This window comes from Trachurus trachurus (assembly GCF_905171665.1).
Source record: "Trachurus trachurus genome assembly, chromosome: 21".
Lineage (NCBI taxonomy): Eukaryota > Metazoa > Chordata > Actinopteri > Carangiformes > Carangidae > Trachurus > Trachurus trachurus.
Window position 1 is genome coordinate 1,043,257 of NC_139899.1, and position 21,670 is coordinate 1,064,926.

Here is a 21,670-nt window from a genome sequence, read left to right on the forward strand (position 1 = left end):
GCCTTACTGTCCCACCAACCTTAATCACCAAGAATGATGCTATTCTAGGCTTTTGTTTCTGTCAACAAATCCCATTGAGAGACACAAAAACTAAACAAATTGTGTCAGTCTGTCCTCCAAATTTTGGAATTTCCGTATCTTATCAGTGGAGCTTAGCCCCGAGCTAAATGGCACTCCTTGACGATCTTGAAAAACTGGCAGATATCAAACACACAATGTGTAACTTGTGTCCCTGTAGGTCTCTCAGTGAAGACAATGGCAGATGTTAGTGATGTAGCACGGGGACATGGGGGATTCCTGGGATTTTTCAGAGGTGTCATCATCTCCAAAACAATCAGACCATGAGATAAAAACCTGGAGAAACACTGAATAAAGCAGATTTTTTTTTTTTTTTAATTCAGCATTTCCCAGATACTGCTTGGCAGGACTCATGGAGCTGAACTGCTGCTCAGCTTGTTTCTCTCATAACCTAAGGTCCAGATAAGTAATATCTGGTTAAAAACCAAGATAAGATAAACACGCTGATGCTTCTGAAATAAACCACAACACTGGCGTATGTGTGTGGGAGGTACGACGCCTTCAACAGGCAACCAAGTACAACGGACAGTTACCCTGATTAAAATCACAAATTTCAAACAACAATTGATGTGGAAAAGTCATGCCGTACCACAGTTTTTAGACTAAACACACTAGCTCGGACACAAAAAGAGAAGAGAGAATAGGTTTATTGTCAAAACAACGGGGAAGGCAGGTAATAGCAGAGTCTGTACCAGGTGAGGGAGAACCAGGGAGCGCAGTGGGGACTGGCATGATGCTGGGAAGGAAGGCTGGTGGACTGGGCACATAGATATATATACTGACTAGATGCCCCGTTCCTAGGCAACTCTATTGAGTGGAATACGTCAACGCGGCCGCCATCTTGGTCAGGGGGAAGCCGTGACTAGTCAACAGAGGCAGACGTCTATCAACCATTAAAATCGCCATAACTCACTGAATATTCAACCGATTTTCAAGCCGTTTGGTTTATTATAAATGTCAGACATATATTTATGATACAACAACAATTATTTTTTTTATAATTTTTTTTATAATTTTTTTTTTATGTATTAAACATACACTTAGATACTCAGACACACACCCACATGCATAAATACACTGAAATTTGTTCTACAAGGGTCTGAACGGGTCTGACTGCTTGTCAGACGTATATTATGTCTATGGTCAGAACCCCGGACCAAGATGGCAGCGCTATTGATGTACGCTGAGAAGCAGAACGCGGCATCTAGTCAGTATATACTATACAGGTAATACTCAGAAAATTAGAATATCGTGAAAAAGTTCATTCACTTCCCCATGATTGCGAACTGTACTGAACCAGACAGAGAGCTTTTAAAGGCTCAGGAACCCTTTGCAGGTGTTTTGGATTAATTGGCCGACAATTTGAGCTACAACATTGAACTTTTTCACGATATTCAAATTTTTTGAGATTCTGATTTTGGGGTTTTCATAAGCTGTAAGCCATAATAATCACAATTCTAACAAATAAAAGCTTGAAATATCTTGCAATGCCTGTTATGAGTCTAAATAATATATTCATTTCACCTTTTAAGTTGAATTACTTAAATGAATGAACGTTTTCACGATATTCTAATTTTCTGAGTATTACCTGTATATCTATGGACTGGGAACGGAGCGGGTGCGTGAGTGGAAGCTGGAGCCGAGGGAGGGGGGAGGATGACTGGAGGAAACCTGGCTGAAGCAGCTGCCTTAACGAGCTGAGCAGGTGGCTGATGAGGCTTGATTGATGGCAGGTGTGCAGGTAGGTGACTCAAGCTCCAACAGAAAAACACACAGGGCGCTGATGTGATGTTTCTTTCCCAAACCGGTTCATTAAGTGCATTTCTCACAATTGTATGACATTAATATATGGACGTTTACCTCATTTAGAACAACATGACCATTTGAATTCACATTTAAAGGAATAGTCTGACATTTCTTTGAGATAGCAGATAATTAATCACAGATTATCTGTCTTATTCTAAAAAACAAAAACAAAAAAAACACACATCCAAACTTAGCTGCGTGTGTGTGGAAGAGGCGCATTGATTTAAACAACCGTAGTTTGCCTCAGAGGCAGAGGCAGGTGTAGTCCCTTCCAACCAGCAGGTCCTGTAAATAGCAAAATAGCTGACTACTTTGATGAAAATAGTTAACTCCAAATCAGTGCAGACTGGTGATTATGAGTATCGATTCAAAAAAGGACACGTATCGGAAGTATACTTGAGTACTGATCTGCACATCAGGAAAAGACGAACACAGAACAGACACACCCAACAAAGAACAGCACAAGAAACTGGAGAAACAGGGGGAAAAAACAAGGAATCCTGACAATTTTACATGTTGAAAGAGTTATTCCAAGGTGTCCCAGTGGCCCGACCAGTAAAGTACCTACAACTATGGCTTTGTCCTAACTGAAGCAGCCGTCGGTTTGAATCTGATCTGCTGCATGTCCTCTCTCTCTGTCTCTCTCTCTCTGTCTCCTTGACTTTCGTGTCTCCCCCTACTGTCCTTGTTAACTTGATTACATTCTGATTACTCCAAGCTTGTAACCATATAACAAGCTCTGCTAACTGGAAACACTTCTTGGAAGAGTTTAAAAAGCATCACTGTATGTTTGTGATAAGTTACTAATAATGTGGTGCAACTTGTAAATGACAGATCAGACAGAGAGAGTTCCCAACTCTGAGGATGGTTTAAGTTTCTGGGCTCCGGGTTGTAAGGACGGAGAGAAATCAGTGCAGTCATCTAATTCTACTATGACCTAAGGGCTTTCTCACTTTACAACAACAGTTCCCCTAATGGCTCTTTTGTTTATGACATGAACACTTTTGTTTCCTACTGACGGATGCAGGATTGTCTTGGTTCAGAGAGTAGTTACACCTCAATGAGGTTAGAAGCCCGATACTCCCTGTGGGTGAGATGACGAGCAGAGGCAGCGTATGGAAGACGAGGACTGGGAAGAGAGGCAGACAAAGAGACATCATGATCGATGTAGTCAGACAGGAATGGACATTTGGACAACACAGAGTGAAAATGGTGAGGCGATAAGGCCCGGTCTTTATCAGTGCCAAGCAGATGACAGCACCCTGACACCCTTGAACCACTGTTAGTCATTAAAACAAGTCATGGAAACACTGAGTGGAAATATCTACCACAGCATTCCCTGAAAAGTGCTCACCCACCATAGCTTAAGAGAAAAAGCTGTGTTTTTCTTTATCACGGTAAATGAAGCTGACTGCTCCTCAGTATTGTTTTAGGAGAGCACGCGCCTGCATCCCGCCGAAGCGGGGCGAGAAACCATGTTGTCTTTCCTTGAAGTCAAGTTGGGCGTTCTCACATCTCATCCCTGGGGGGAAACTGCTTCAAAGAAATACGACCAAAAGGCCTATCGTTGCCCTTTAAGCATTTATCAAACGTGTTTTACTTCATTCTGCAGCAATCAAATCCCCCCCCCAAAACACAAAAGTATATAGTAACTGTAAGACGAATAAATCCTGGCACTTAACAGTAGAAGGCCTGTCACCCCACGTAATTTCAGCCATTACTTCTTAAATGCTGGCAGTAACTTGAAATAGTTATATTGTCTATGCAGGTCTGTGTTTAAACTCATGCGAGTCGGGCTGTGCACAAGCATAAATATGAGTATTTGTGAGCGGATTTGATGAGAATCACAGTGCACTTGTTTAAATCAAGTGGGTGCTTCGCTTTGATCGTGGTGCTTAGAGTCTTTGCAGCGAACATCTGGTCACAAAGCTACTTTGTAGAGATTTAGGATGTACCATGTATTCCAGTCAGTCTGAAGGATAGCCTCAGTGCTGTTACATGTAGGCTGCAGTGGGGCCTGTGTATGTTTTGCTATATATGTTGAGACCAATATGTGAAACGCCCATGCACACTGTACATGACTGTAACATTAGTTTAGACAGAATGTGGGCTGTAACCAGCTCTGTCTAACCAACTCAGCCCTAAAGCAATATGGTTCCCCTTGACAATGAAAGTGCGTCACAATATATGGTTTTATACAACAAAACAAAACAAAAATGTCTCAAGTTTCTGCTTCGAAGTGTTGCACAAGCAACTTGCATGTGACACTACTGTAGGTCATTGTGAATAGCAGTGATGAGTTTCTGAATGAGGTTTTTGTCAAGTGAACGCTGCTAAATGCTAATGTGTGGTGAGCTAACTCTTAGCATGCCTTTTTCATTTCATTTTCAATATTCTCTCGTCATCCCATTACCAATATAAAATGTAATATAACGTAATGTTTTACAAAACACTATTGCTCACTCATGGACAAAAGGCTGTAGAGATATGTTGTGACATCAACATGCACAGTTTATTATTTCATTTGGTGTGGTTTTTTACCATTTTCACAATAGGGACCCATTTGTTTTCAGTTAGGAATTCAGGAGTTTTCCCTGGTTGAGTAATTGAACATAAAAATACATATGTATCCAACACTTCAGATGACTGAAACTCGTGTCTGCATTGGCCTAGCTTATTGTCATTGTTTAAAGCCTGGAGTCTGCTTTAAAGAAGGTATAACTTCATTTGAGTCAAACTGGCCAATTTGAAACACACAGTTTGCATGACTATGGAATCTGAAGAGCTAATATGTTGCAAATGAATAAACTGTATAAAAATTTCTCCCTCATATTTGAGGGGCACTGCCTCTACACACTACAAGTCCTTGAAAAGACGCCAAGAAGGCATGGGTATGTGTCATTAGAATAACAAGTAGTAAATGAGATTTAGAGTTGACATCTTGGAGTAAGAATTAGTCTTGGCATCAGCTGGAATAGAGGCTGTGCCCACGATTTGCTGCCTGCTGTGTGCACAGCGATGGGTTGCGCATACCAGACTGAGAGCAAATCAAGTGATGGCGCAAAGATAAACAGGTGGAGACAGGATCATCATTATCAGGCAACGACAAAGGTTTGGGTGTGCTTTGGGAGGGTAGCTTGTTAATAAAGAAGGGGAGAAGAAAAAAAAAGAAAGAACAAGCTGCCAAAGACCTGAATTCCTTGAAGCCAAATGACGCCTTGAAGGACAAGAAAGAGCCACAGTGATTCATAGGTTTACAGTTCTGGGGATGTGATTCAAAAAGGGCTATTGTTTGACGTTTCTACTCACCACACTGTGGCGAAGGAGGCGAATAAAGCAGCTGGCAAACGCCATGGCTGCAGTTTGGTCATTAAGGCAACGTCAGAGCAATCCTTTACTTTAGATACTGCAACACAAAAAGACTAATGAACACAATGAGGCCCGGCTGTAAAACATTTGCTGATAATTTTTAAATGGTAGAGGGAAAGAGCAGTGCACCAAGCTAGTTAACCAGCCCACACACAGAGACACCCAAAAATGTCCCTCACATTGAACAATACCTGGCTTTTTTTTTTTTTTTTTTTTTTTTTTTAATGCTGGACTGACGGTGTGGCAATGTGGAACCAGCCTGCAACAATTAACAAGCTAACACCAGGGGGAGGAGGTGGAGGACACAAAGCTATGGGGGACAGCAGGGGAGCGACAAAGTCAAATATTCTGCATGTCATCCATCACTGTTAACTGGAAACCATGTCAACATTCATTGGACTCTGAAGGCTGTGAAAGCTTGCCCCCCCCCCCCCCCCCCCCCCCCATTAGACTTCAGTGATGTGTTGTCACAGTTAAAAGTCTGAATTGCTGTGTGGTGAGGACATGGCTATGTAGGTCTTCTGATCCACCCTTCTGTGTTAATAGAGAGCTACCCACTCATTTGGAATCCGACTTAAACGCACATGGAAATCTTTTCAACACTGCCAGCTCAAGAAAAAGTGAAAAAAATAAATGAATAAATAGTTGTTTGAATTCCTAATATGAGAGATATGTGTGTAGCACAAACCAACCATGAAACAGTGGACACCGACTTTACTTTATAATCCTTATTAAGAGAAGGTGAACCTGAATCAAAGGTTTCGCTTTATTGAACCACCCTTTATTAAAGCAGCGGTGAATGATTTCCAGATAAACATCAGTTATGTAAACTATGAGGTGTTTTTTTTTTTTTTTTTCAAGCGCACAAATACTGTGGTCAGGTTTTCCATTGAAGTGTTTACCTTTTAAAAGAAGACAATTTATTTTCATCTCTCGAGTTGCCGGTTTGTTTTCCTCTTTCCCCAGCTGTTCACGTAACACAACACTGTCATAACAAAAACTACAGATGTGGCTCCGTTTATTGTTTCTTCTTTTTTTTTCTAGAGATGAAGAACCCAAACAATATTACTCTGACTGCTTGTTAAATGTAATCTGTGTAACATCAATCTCTGGTGTGATTCTTCCAATTTCCAATCAACCCATCAGAGCTTCAGAGCCGCGGCCACGTAGGTGTCACAAGACTGATTTCTGGTTTCTGTGTGTTGGAGTCACTGGACATAACATCAATGAGGGAGAGGACACGCTCATAAAACTTTTACTAGAAACAGACTGCGGCATGAGGCTTTCTGTCCATTTCTGCTGCTCCCTCCCATCCATCACTGGATCCTTCAGAAAGGCTCGCTGGATGTGACAGGACACGAACACAGCGACTGACAGATTACTGGCAGCAGATAACAACACAGGCTTTTTGGACTGTAAAAGCAATGTCCTACAAAGATGAGACATGAGAGTAAATTAAAGTAAATGAGACAGTAAATCCATCTTTTCCAATCTCTATAAAGCCAAAGAGAGATTTCATTTTTTTTCTAAGAATGAAAGAAAAAATGGTTACAGAATGTATTGCCTCATTAAGTCTGTGATCTCTCTGCTGGAGGCACTGTTGTGTCAGTGTTCACACACGTCTGGTTCAGTTACTAACATTTGGACATACAGTAGACAGAATATCATGGATACAATGACTTGTGGCTAAATGCATGCCACATTTGTTGTGTAGAGTCACGGTATGAATTTCAACTGGTCCATAATAAAATAAAAAAGTCAATCCACAATGTTGAGTGTAGCGTGAGATTCAGTTCCTGCTCCAAAGTTTGATGTCCTTTAAGAATCTACAATTGAGCTTGGCTATTGGTAGCCTTTAGTGTTAGCAGCTGTCCTGGATATGTGGCACTGCTCACAGGATGTATCATTACATTTTGTATTTTAAAGGATACATGTTATGCCTCCTTTCTACAAATTAAAATAGTTCCCAGGTGTCTTAACCCTCTAGGCGCCCGAGTTTATTTAGGAAAATATTAAGTTTGGATTTCAGGATTTCACAAGGCTGAAGCTTTTAAGTGGTGAGAGATAAATCTATGGTGTAAATGAGAAAAATATTCACAATGACCTAAAGTTTGTGATGGGAGTAAATGTACTCATCTAATTTGCATATTGTGACGTCACTGGGTGGCAGCCCCATTGGATTACGTGACTTCCAGTAAAACTGAATTTTGAACATATTTACACAGAAAAAAAATTATATTGACATCTCATCCTCAAAGTACAGGAACAGGGGTGTGATTGGAGTACATTTACAGTCCCTGTTCAGAACAGCTGGTTTCAGTGCGTATCCCTTTAAATGCAAATGAACCTCTGTTGCCCCGCCCCACCCCTTCTACCGGTCCCAGGTAGGGGTAGGGTTATGCAAATTCGGATCCTAGTTACATCACTGGAAGACAACTGGGGGAACAGCTCAAATCCACATGGATTTCAACCTAGGGAGCCTGCACATTACAGATTTTTTTGTCAGTTCTCACAATTTGGGGACCAGAAGGCAAGACAAACACCCATACCATACCATCTCCATAATATGTCCCCTTTAATGAAAACAGTTGCTGAAGTGTTTCTATTTGTTTTCTTCATTAATAAACAGTGTTGGCTGATTCAGATTCACCTCCACAAGGCACGACAAGAGCTGCTGGGCCATCCGTACCATTCTCTTTCTGGGAATTCAGTTCCTATGTTGAGATAGGACATGGGACCAGGTTTTCTCTGTGATCACATAGTTAAAAACAACAGATACTGTAGATAACAAGATAATCACAAGATCATCAAAAATCCTAAAAGACTTGACTGCATGGCCTTGTATAAGGCCAATTGCTAACTTTTGTGTTTAAAACTTTTGTTTGGCATTTCAGGAAGTCCTGTCAATCACTTTCTTCCATAGACGAGACGCATTAACACATTTAACAAGAAAATTGTTACCATTCTCATACCTAGTTGCCTTGTTCAACAAACAGCCTGAAGTTAGGAGGAAAAAGCTAGTCCAAAAGTGATTAAATCCACCTACCGGCTCCTCTAATGCTCACAGAAGTAGATCTTGATTAATCTGGAGAGAGCTAGATGAGCTGTTCCTCCATGTTTCATGTCTTTTTGCCCAGTGAGGCCAACTGTCTGAGGGCTGCTGATAAGTGTCTTTCCATCGTCATCAAAAAAACAAATAAGTGTATTTTCCAAAATGTCAAACTTTGGTTGTAAAATTATCTTTTTATGATCAGAATGTTGATTTAATGTTTGTGGTACTGTTTGAAAACAACTGTGGTTCCTGTTGGATCTGGTTTAAACTATTTGTGTCTTATAAACTCACGCTATGTAAATTTTCATGGCTATTTTCCTGGTAGCAGACACCTTTATTATGACATATTTTCATGTGTTTAATGACCATGATCATTTATCCAGGTTGCTTTTTGCAGTGGTAAAAGTGGGACTTTCCAAATATGCTGCACACATCTATTTATTATTCTAACTGATTTTAAAGAGACCACCTGGTGTATGAATTAAAGTGCTGCAAAGCTAGATTTGACTTTTCATATTGTTCACATTAGGGAGGTAGTGTGTGTCTGTGTGTGTCTCTGTGTGTGTGCGTGCCAGGTCAGTCAGATGGATGCTGTTTTTATGATGTTATGTCTTTGGCAAAATCAGCAGCAATTACTTATCTGGATGGGTCACATTTAACAGGCTTTTCAGCCCTCCATTCTTTCCCTTTTCTCTGCCTTGTAAAACATGTCCTGTCCTTTTCAGAATACAATGCGGTTTCACTGGCATTAATGAGTTACTTCCCTAAGCTTGTTATATAATGATGTCATCTTCATAAACAGTGTTGATTGTTGGAGTTTTGGAGGTTTTATTAAGAAGAGTTCACAAACTTTGATTAAGACAAGACCACCAACACAATGTGTTATATAATGCTGCTCTCTCATTAGAGATATTTTTATGCTGGTTAATTTGATTCATGATGCTTAAGATTCAGAAGAAATGCTGCCAAAACATTAGATTTTACAGAATCTAGTGATTAAAAACAGGCGGGGTAAGAGTAAAATAAACTCTTTTTTTAATACTTTATCTTAGTCAATTTATTCTTGAGAAGTTGCAGGTATTTGATCTTTACTGTGATCAGTCAGTAGTCAACAACCTGCCAATGTGTCCTACTGGTATCATGTTGAGTTGATGCTGAAGATGGGTTAGCATTTGCTGGGAAGTCAATTCACAAGCCAGCAGCTAGAGCGATAGTCAAACAATAGTCCCTCATGTCCAAACAGAGACTACATTCACTTTTAAAAGGCTTATCAGACTTTTATCCATGTTAAAATTGAATGATAGACATCTCACTGCTGAAATAGATCTTGATATCACAAACCAATATTAAATAAGTCAAATGTATGATATGATCTTATGTGACTTGGTCACAGAGCTATAAATGTGAACAGAAAGAGAACATTTCAGTTGCATTTATAACAATTCATCTCTTAAATTAGCCTTTGATTATTTTCTGGCACACCTCATAATAGTCAGATAAAAAATAAATATCCAACGGCCTGTTATTCACACCTGTCACACTTGTTGTGATTTTTTAAACTAACTAACTACCTACGGTATGTAGGACTGTTCATTCAGCCTGTCAGTTGTTTCTCCAACCAAGAAAACAGCTGCCAATTCGCGAACAAGGATCCTGGCAGGTATGTTTTATACAACTTGGTACCATGTCCCAATGATAGCACAGATCGAAACTTTTTCAGATCAGTCTAATAATATGAACAATGCTCTGAGCATTACATGACTTACATTTGTGGCCAAAAACAATACATCATAGGAATTGTGGGCCTGGTATCTACAATATCTTCAATATCTACAATCTACGGTGTTGAGTTGTTCAATTGGTAATGAATACCCAGCTGAAGAAACAGATGGAAATTCATCTACAGTATACAATTGCAGTTGCAAGCCTTATATTGAATTTGCTGATAGCTGAATGAGGACAAGACGCCTGTGACTGTTCGTTCTGATATTTTCTCCCTATCCTGATTTATAATGTTAACCTCCCTCTGGCAGAATATGCACAGGGAGAAAGTTATTTGTTTTCGTAATCAGAATTTTGCCAAGAGCACTGTGCACCTTGTCTATGGTCCTCTTGTGAGCCCTCAGCTACATAGTGTGAGCATCATTATTTGACACATCGTGAAATGTTGCCAGATGACTTGAATATTTCCTGCGAGCAGTGGAGCCCAGTGCTGCTCTGGAGAAGCACCTGTTACTTGCACATCTATTTCAATCGGTCTCCAGGAGCACAATATTTACAGCGTGATCGATTTGGGTGTGGATACGAGTCCCTCTTGGAGGAGACGACAGTGAAAATAGGCCTCGGAATTCACAAAGCCTGCATTGGATTCCACATGAACCTTTTATCAAGGATGTCAGGACATTGTCGGAAGATTACATGTGGGAGACAAGGTCGTGAAAATTTAGTGCAAACACATGAGGAGAGGACTTATGCACTCACTTACGCACTCATCAGACTCACAGAATACTTTATTGCGAGGCTGGTGTTGCTCAAGCAGACAGTTAAACCGCCATCTGGTTCGCCGAAGTGCAAGGGAGTATCTGTAATATTTATTGAGCTGACCTCCAGATATGAATGTGGTTCGTCAGACAAAACAAAAGGCCCTCGGGCAGTCCAAGTCAACCAGTTCATGCTGTTGGGGGTTAGTTTATGTGCACACGCTACTTTGAAAAATGACCAGGGAAACCTCAACAATAATCCAAAGTGGTCAAATCAAGTTAGAGAAAGCAAACATGCAGAACACATCATTCACGGATTTTTAGTGCTCAGTTGAGCACACAATGCAGATGCTTGCTTGAATTTGCTCTGACCCTCTGGTGACTGTTAGTATACCAGGAATCAAGACTTTGTGTGTGGACAGGCACACATGGGTTGTTCCAAGAAGTTGTCATTCGGGGGTTGAAATTGGTCTGAAAAAACAAATACAACAGAATTACACATTGTGTTACGTGCAGTTTTTCACGTAAGAGATGGAATAAGTTGAAAAGGCTCGGATTGTTATTTCACCAGCGGTCTTTAAGGGGATTTCTACTGGTGCCTCAGAGATGGAGATAATGGCTAAGTTCAACCTTCACTTGCCTGTTTTGATTTAAGTCGATCAGCAGCGCGGCTGTCGATCATGCCGTGGTTCACGGGCTCTGGTCTTTTAGCCAGTGGAGGGAAAAGCATTTGTGTAACGCTGGTGCAGAGCCCGGTTCTGCCACCTTCATGGTTTTCTTGGTACAAACCAAAAAAATGTGGTGGTGCTTTTACTGTAAATACCATCCGTTGGTGTTTTCTTTATTCTGAGTGTATTCTGGTAACAACCTGGTAACAATTCAATGCCGCCACAAACTGCAGCCTACAGCATAATCATACAGTTGAATAAGAGAGAAATAACTCTCCAAATGGTTTAAACATTAATCCTCATAAAGGCAAGGTTTATAAGACTGTTGTAATCGTCTGAATAAGAAATGTTGTATCTATCTGTATTCAAATTACTGTGGTGTGTATCACCAAATAGGAGACAATAGTGGTGTAGCATTACACAGATGTTTCTCTCAAGACAAAACAGAGCCAGTGAATGCTGGACTACTGGAATACTAAAGATGGACGTAACCTCTGAGGAGCAGATGTGAAACTCAGACTGAGCTGTTCCTCCTTCACTATCTTGGAAGTGCCTGGTTATTCCAAAAAAGGTCAAAGAGGAGGGGCATAATGTGGAGCTGAGACTTTGGTACATGAGAGTTTGTGACAAGCATACACTCACCCACCTGTCCCCCTAAGTAATACTTAGGACTTCAAGAGGTCATTTGAAGAACGCTGCCTTCATTTTTCAGCCATGGAGGTTGATGCTGAGGCCCAAACATAGTATATCTTAGACCAAACAGCTTCATACTGAGATAAGATGTCAATGTTCAGCTAATTCTGCTTTGAAATTGGTCTAAAAATGATGTGCATTATTTGCAAATGTTACAGGCAGACAGACAGATCAATCTTTAGAGAATTATAAAGTGGTCTGGCGCTCTTCTTTTTTTCGAAATTTTGTTGCCTTTAAAGGTATAATATGTAGGAATTCCCCCCATCTAGCGGTGCGGTTGCATATCGGAACGTATTCTTGACGTTGCATTCACGTGAAATGGGGCAGACGTCAGACAGACAACAGACGCTGCATGTAACAGGATAAACAAGCGTCTATGTAAACAAGTGGTCCGCCAGCACGAGGCAAAACAATACAGGTCTGACAATGTGTTGTCATACACAGTGGTGACAGTTTTAACAGGCGCTATCTCGAAAACGTTCTCCCCAAGCCGACAGCTCCGGTGAGTTTCTGTGGTTACCTACGGTCAAAAAATGGCGATGCAACATGGCCGCCTCAGTTCGGTGCGTCGCCCACTTATGTATTTGTAACGACTTGTAACAACTCATTCTAAGGTACAAGAAGGTGTGATTCGACTTCAGTGAAATACGTATTTATGAAAGCAATATTTGATTTTTGCTAATAAAAAGCCAAATAAGTTACATACTGGGGCTTTAAAGTCCATATATTTTGCAAATTCTGGCCATAATATACATATATTTTTTGTAAGTTGCAGATCTTTTCTTTACCCACACATCCAATAGTTGCTCTGATTCCTGCTGCACCACTGTTTACAGCAGTGGATAAGTAATCAAGATCCCGTGGTGGAAAATGCAGCTCAGAAAGTTGAGATAGAGACCAGAGGTGGAAACTGAAAACACAAACATAATCCAAAATATCCCTCCCAAAAATGATAAACAAGCTTTAAAAAAAAAAAAAAAAACAGAAATTATGCACTTACCCATCTCCCTTACTCCTTAAAAAAAAGAAATCACAGTCACAAATCACTCTGCTTCTCATAAGGCATTGAGTCATCACTGCAGAAATGATAATCAGATTTTTTTCTTCAGCTTCAAGATGTTTTATGGAAACTTTTTTTTCTGAGATAAAAATCCTCCACCAAAGATCTGAGGAACATGGCCCACTTGGTTCAAACAGCCATGAAATTGCAGGAGAGCGAGATAAGACCTGATTAGACTTGTCAGGTTTGCTGCTCACCAGCACGTTCAGCAGCACCACCTGCATCTTCTGACTCTCCGACTGTCTCACCAGCGCGCCAGCCCACCTCCCTGGGAAATGCTGAATGTGCACTTTCTCTCCTCACATCTGTGACCTCTTGTGCCTCTCGGTGAATGCTGTCTGCTGCTTGTATCTCCATCTCTCTCTCTCACACACACATACACACATACACACACACACAAACATGCACACACATGCAGGAACACACTTCTTTTCCCCCAGTCTCTCTCTCTCTCTCTCTCACACACATACACACATGCACACACATTTCTCTCCACAACCTCAAAACTTGTTCTGCCCTGCCCCCACTCTACCACTCTGCGGTCTCAACTTTAACCTGTTACATATGAGTCTCTGGGGCTGCGTCCCAGCTCCAGAAACCATTTTGCCAAATGCAGCAGGCTGGAAGTGGAGCCGCGTCCCCACTGCCTGGAATTATAAACACAACGATCATTTGTTAATGAAGTTAGATTTGGAAGTGAAGTTCATCATCTGCCATGTGTTAAGCTCCAGTTTTGAAAATTTATGTGTGTTCTTATGTGTTTGGTCAGGCACAGCATACATGCAATTACAATTCCAGAAGTCCCCTCCCTTGTTTGGAAGAGGTTCATAGTCGCACAGTGTTTTCCACAACAGAGATTAATCCAGAAATATAAATCCTTAAATATACTGTAGTATATCAAATAAATGGTTATAAATAGCACCCATATACAAACAAATGCAGATGTTTCAGCCGCAAGCAACGCAGCCTTACTTGGCTCTTTTACATATGGCAGTGTTGCACTTCTTGGCATTAAAAGTCCCACTTTAATTAGGGGTAAGACAGATGCCTAATATTAAACTTTCATTTATCAAAAAACTCGTTTTGATAGCAACTCAATTTAAATTGCTTTATATCTTCCCTTTTTTGTAACATATGCAGTATCCCTTATTACAGCCACTGGGAATTCTATATTGTCTGGAATCTGCCTCTTACTGAATCTAATAAAACTAAAGTTTGGATATCACGACGACGTCTAATCAGCACTGTGAGAGAATCTAGCCCAAAATAAATAAACAGCATGGAAAGAAATACAATTAAAAACCTGTGATTTTGGCTCGTAACAGCAATACACGAACCAAATGTCAAGTGTTGGATAATGGAAGTTGCACAGTCAATTTCTTTCTTTCTTTCTTTCTTTCTTTCTTTCTTTCTTTCTTTCTTTCTTTCTTTCTTTCTTTCTTTCTTTCTTTCTTACTTCTTTCTTTCTTCCCCCCCTCTCTCTGTCTTTTTTCTATATATCTATCTATCTATCTATCTATCTATCTATCTATCTATCTATCTATCTATCTATCTATCTATCTATCTATCTATCTATCTATCTATCTATCTATCTATCTATCTATCTATCTATCTATCTATCTATCTATCTATCTATCTATCTATCTATCTATCTATCTATCTATCTATCTATCTATCTATCCATCCATCCATCCATCCATCCATCTATCTATCTATCTATCTATCTATCTATCAGCACATGGCTCAACTATCACCGGCCCGTCATGTGGCTTCAGGGCCGATGCTAGGAATTCTGGGCCCCCCTTTTTCCTTAGACTACATATGTGTATTATCATTTTTTATTTAGCCTACTTTGTTTTGATGCTAATGCAGCATTACTATGAGCATTAGTCAGGGTCGTATGCAGAATAAATCAGTCATACACAGATTAGACTACTGGGGTGTTTTGTGGGCCCTTCTGGGCGCTGGGCCCCTAGAGTTATCATCACCTTCCTCCCCTATACAACGGCCCTGTGTGGCTTCCAGCTAGTGACTCATTACAGTGTTCAGTCTGCCCTGAAGATGTAGCACAGCTCAGATGATTAATTATAACCTCTTGTAAAGACAACAACATTTGAAGCTCCTGTCAAACTGTGATCACCATCGCCCACTCTTGGCGAGAAAACCACGTTCCGCTCCCTCTTAAACACCAAAGCCATGAGGACGCTCGCTGCGTTCGTGTTTACACACACAGAACAACACAAGTTATTAGCTTATTATCGACTGGCTTTGTTTGCTTACTCGTGCAAAAATATCGTGCTAGTATGTTTCAACTTTACTCATCACTGTTGTCATCTCATGTTTACTTTTAGAGGCCGAATGCTGAATTCTACAGCCTCGCGCACGCAGCTGGTGATCTCTTTGTTTGCTGACAGTTAAAAGTGGTCATGCCTGTTAAATAACAATACGCCTACTCTTGTGACAGCATTTTCCAAAACACACTACGTAATGAAATCAAATTCTTGCTCTCTGTGTGGCCAAAGCACATATCTGTATCTACATGCATCGCCTGCTTCATTTTTTTTTTTTTTTTTTTTTAAGTGTTGCAACATATAGTTGGTGCTAATCTTAATGGATCCTGTGAACGAGATTATATTGAATGACCCCAGTGTCAACGATTACATCAGTTAGTGCAACCATGCTACTGTTCTCTGTGGTGCAACACTCACAACACACACAAGGATTTGATTAGAAACAGTGAAACTTAATAAAAGAGTCCCCTGGTGTATTGTCCGCAAAGTATAATCTTTTAAAAAGTGGGAAGTGGATCCCTGAACTCCGATGTTATCTTCCCATTCTGGCTGCTTTTACAAAACACGTCTCATTTTCAATGTCAGTCAAAGCCACCGCTTATGGTTCTAAAATATGATAATAAATAATGTAAATTTGATTAAAAGATTTGAAGAATAATATTGCTGATATCTGGTTGTTCATTTCCACTGTGCACCACAACCTTTTTGTTTTAGTGCAGTAGTAGATAAAGTGGCTGTACTGTGTATATTTATAAAATGTGTATATAAGAAACTTTATACGTTATTTTGAGTCATGCATAAAAAGTTAATAGTGTAATCCGAGCTGCATTGGAAAATGTGTCAAAATGCAAATACTTGTGCAGCTGTGATGAAACTCAGACTCCTGACATGCCTCCATTTACAGGTTGAAAGTTGATGTCACAGGGGAGCGTTATCTCATTAGCTACTTCTTGCTACACGAACAGTGAAACGCACAAAGCTGGATCCCAACTGGATTTCACACACGGCTTAAAACTAATCCCACAACCGCACGTATTCAGATTTCTCCTGGTTCTGCTCTTCCTCTGGTGAAATCCACCAGCTCCCTGAAGTGAGAAACCAGACGTCAGCACATCTCTATACATGAGTATGTATATACAGAAAGTAGCAAGGATATTGCTTTGTTATGTTTATCATATGTGTTCCTGTGTTGTGCAACAGGCTGAACAATATAAAATGTATATATAGATATATGAATGTACTTTTTATATCGTTGAATAAATAGCTGCCCAAACAAGATGAGGTGATTTTTCTTTCACCTCTTGTAACCACCATCTTTCTATTGAAATATGAAAAATGATAAAGTGTAAGAGAAAAGAAAAAAAAAACATAAGGAAACTTCATTGGTTTCAGAAGAAAAGTCTTTTGGGGAAAATAAATTTATATACTTTTACAACCTGCTGGCCAGTCGCTCTCTGTTGTGGACCCAAAGGAAAATCTGAGAGGTGCCATTCTCTGTTCCAGACTGATATTGTTTGTGAACAGCATGTACCCCTGCTAGAGCTCCCCTCTCATCCAGGGGCAACACAATGCCACATAGCAGGGCAAAGCCCCAGAAAATGATGTCATCCACTCTGAACCTAATCCATGACCAGGATGTTGAAGGATCTCCCCCTCCTCCTTCCTTTGCAACAGAAGAAGACGAACAAGAGGCATCACTGAAACCGACTTGAAGAAAAGAGGAGATTAAGATTTCTTCCAAACAGGATGAACTTAAATGAACTGCTCTAAGAATCCCTGACTCAAACAAGGGTACTTCCAGGGACAAGTGAGGGCTGCATTCTTCAGGATTCATATGGTATTAGAGGGTGGACAATCTGACAGGAATAGACGGGTTGGGGGCTTCCTCTCTCTCTTTCTCTCTTGTTCTCCCACTCACACGTGATTGCTTTAAGACTGACTATGTAACACCACTAAGAGAGACAGATTTCCTCAGTATCGTCTTAACACAAACAGATGTAACTCATAATATCAGTGGTGTCCATGGTCAGTTATTTGTTAACCTGGTGATATGTGGGTTCATCAGTTCATTATTCAAAATAAAACATGTGCAATGTGCAGTCGCGTGTGAGTAAGGATGCTTACGTGCGTATGTGTTTGTGACTTGTGTATTCCTGTGATCGTAATCTCACTATGGTTTTGGGTTAGGGATACGGTCAGGGTTGGGGAAATCTGTTGCAGAAACCAAGAGACCAAAACTCACTCCAAAACTGTTTTTTTCTTATACCAAGCTGTAAACATGTTTATTTCTGCTGTTATGTTTGTTATTTTAACATGGGTGTCTATGGGGACTGACCCACTGTTGGAGCCACACTTGTCATTCAATGGTTCATGGCACTTCGTCACCGGCTTCATTTTTCAGCCTCCAATGTCCCCACATGGTTTATTATGTTTGTCCATATGTGACAGTGGTTTCATGTGTTTTTAGACTGCAGCCTTTTTTCATTATGAGCATTAGGTGTGTGTTAGGCAGCACTATGAGAAGCAGCCACTCTCACGAATCCAAAACAAAGTCATCTAATTACTGTCTATATTGCAGTTGCAGTGAGAATGATGTGCACAAAGATATACAAATATAAAGTGTCAGGATAATGTCAGGAAAATGAGCTCTGACATTGGAGGACAACCCTCCAATCACCCAGAAGTTACAGTAAACTCTTTCTCTTATACACACATGAGAAAATTAGTTGGAAATTGAATTATAAAGCTGTGTATGATTTTTCTCTTTCAAAGTGTTAAGAAAATAAGATACAGAGCCCAATACACCTGTGAGAAGCTCTTCTTTGTATTACAGTTTTTCTCCATTGGTTTGGCTCATTTCTCAGCATAACACCATTGCAAAAGTGCATCTCTCTCTCAAACCAGTTCACTCATGTGTCAAAACTAAATTTCCTTCTCATACAAATAGTCAGTTCCCCCAAAATGCATCGTCCTAGAATACAATTGTGTATAAAATTGAAAAAAAACAACAACAATAGGATTTTAGGGTATTATAGCCTACAAGGTTTGACATCACACATTGCACTCATACAGTCAAGGAAAGCTAACCATTTTTATTCACACATAAAGTAAGAAACTGTATACAGCATAATCTATCACAATATAAACACATAAACAAAAACAAGGACAATTATATCTAGCCTGCATTGCTGTAAATAAATACGTAGCATTCACAGACTATTGTGCATGTGATGACTAAATGATGCTGACATGTTTTGGAGAGAACAACCATTAGACTGAGAATCAACAATCAGTTTAGATCAACAAGATCTATTCTCTTGGAAATTGTGCTAACTGCAGGCTATCTGTACTGAATCATCTGCAAAGATGAACGAAGACATTTGCAATTTGATGAAATGAATGAGAAATAGAATTCTGTTGTGAACATTTGCCAAGTGGTTTGGAGGTTTGTCCATGTTGTTTTGAGAATGTAATTTCTGTTTCGAAAAATGAGTCAAAACAATGGAGAAAAACTGTAATGGAAAAATAGGGAAGCTGTTGTGCGTCAAGGCCATGAATGGAATACCACTGGAATACTGAATGGACAGTGTTGGATGAATGTACGCAGCTCATAGACTAAATGGAGCCACAAAACCACCAGACATTCAGAGACCTAAGGAACCTGTAGGAATGCAATATCACCTGTGATGACAACTGTGTGTGACTGTCAGGTACCACTGGATGGACCACTCAAATGTGACTTATTCATGAAAAGGTGATGTAATATGCTGAAATATTAAATGTGACCATTACTCACTAAAATAAAAAAAGAGGAACTTCATTCCACTTGTTCATGTAAAAAGAGTCACGCCACCAAAGTCACGCCACTCAAGAGTTTGTTCAAACAATTCAAGCTTATTGTTCATAGAACAGTCTCTTCATCATGCTGCTATAGGACAGAGAGCACAGCAGTATGTCACGTGTGGACAGGGCGGGCCAATAAAGGTATTGTAGGTATTGTGGATAAAAAAACATGAGGTCATAGTGTCAACATGACATTATAGGAAAACATTTCAAGGACAAAGCACTGACAAAAGATTGGGGAGTTCTCAAAGTGGAAAAAATATGAGTAAAAATAAATGGTAAAGTAAATAAACTGAAGGGGTGGGGTGGAGTGATGTGACAGCACCTATGGCACACAAGCATCTGTACTTTTTGACACACATCTGCGTTTGGAGATGTGTGCATGTGAAAAGCTGATGTCATCGCTCACATTTTTATTTACCTGCCTTTATCATTATCAATACAGGTCTGTTCCAATTGTTCAACCTGATGCCAACACATTCACATATGGTGCTGGTACTGGAATGAACAGACATCACAAAGATTCATCATATCTATAGTTCCTTGGACATTCACCTGCATCATGCTCATCTTGGCCACCTGCACCTCTTCTCTCTCTCCTTCAGATCTGCACATAAAAATGTATTGTTACTGTACATGAAAACAATAACTAGCAGAAAAAACATAGACAAGAACAAAAACAAACAAAAAAGAAAAAGAAAACACAAAAAATGCATCATTGGAATAATTCCCATCCCCAAGGAGCTGTCTGTGGGACAACAGTTTAAGGATAGTCATGCTGAACCGGTATTTTTTGTAGTTATCAGCATGAGTGACTAGACAGAATGTTGATGAGATGTTTATTTGGGTTGATTGATGACATCACTGAAGTGAGACACCACAACACAGGTCGTACAAAGGTCCTGCTATCTTTCCTGTAGAGATTGAATGTACTTGGCCTTGGCCCTGTCAGTGGTTGAGAAGAACAACCTCGGGAAAAAAAAGAGATTTTTACACACACTTTGTAACTTTTTTTTTTTCTGTTATTTCGTAGTTGATGTATTCTGTCCATAAAGCATCTCTTCACACATCCCTGCTCAGTCAAAAGCGCTGTTTTCCACAATCTATCAGACCCCCCTCACTCAGCCAAGACATCACCCATCACAATCCATAGTGGCCTTCAGCCAATCATCTGTAAGCTGTCATACTATGTATAAAACAGCTCTCTCTGCTGTCACTTAGAATTATTTCAGCACCTGAAATCCACTCCCTCCCCTTCCCCATGTCCACCTCTGTTCACCAGCACCACCAGTGTCTAGAGTTTTTCTTCTACTGTAAATGAAAAGATCTTAAACCCATGCATTGTTTCCTTAGTGATCTGTTGGATTGAGTCCATTCCTTCAGTTCAAAACAAAATTAATTAAATTTTTCTCATCTTCATACTCTCTCGGTCCTCTTCTCTTTCACCTGTGACCCACCTGGCTCATTAAAGGAATTCCCCCCATCTAGCAGTGCGGTTGCATATCGGAACGTATTCTTGATGTTGCATTCACGTGAAATCGGGCAGACGTCAGAGAGACAATAGACGCTGCATGTAACAGGATAAACAACACATTCTAAGGTACCAGAAAGCTTTCATTTGTATGCGGGTGTGATTCCACTTCAGTGAAATGCGTATTTATGAAAGCAATATTTGATTTTTGCTAATAAAAAGCCAAATAAATTACATACTGGGGCTTTAAAGACACTAAGATGTCACTGGATCTCAAGGCTGATCCCATGGTGGACGTGTGCCTTTAACCACCTTATTTTTTTTTCTCTCTCTCTCTCTCTTTCTCTCTCTATCTGACCCGGCCCTGAACCAGAATCCATGCCCACCGCTTGATTACCCCCTCTCATCAAACTTTAAACACGTTAATGATCATTTCAGATGCTTTTTTAAAAGCGATGGTGTATTGTCCAGCAGTTTCCTGCCTCACAGCGAGAGGGTAAGAATACAGGAAGGTGAGACTAAGATAACAAAGCTATTAGGAATGATTAATGGTGGATATGTGTGTGTGTGTCTGTGTGTGTGGGGGAAGGCACTCTGTGATTCTGTAGCTCATTTGTGAATCTGTCACTGCAGTGGAAGCTCTTTCTTGACAGTTGTTCAGTAAATTTGAGGTATGTCTCGCAGCTCTCTTCCCTAAGAGTTATCATTTTCTGCATGACATACTCCAAAACATTTTTATTAGATGCCTCGGTTGTACTGACATCTACTTATAGAGCGTATGACATCTACTTATAGGACGTGTTTACCCACATTCTTTTTGGAAGTACTTCCAGTCTGCGTCTACATTTGAGGCTTTTGC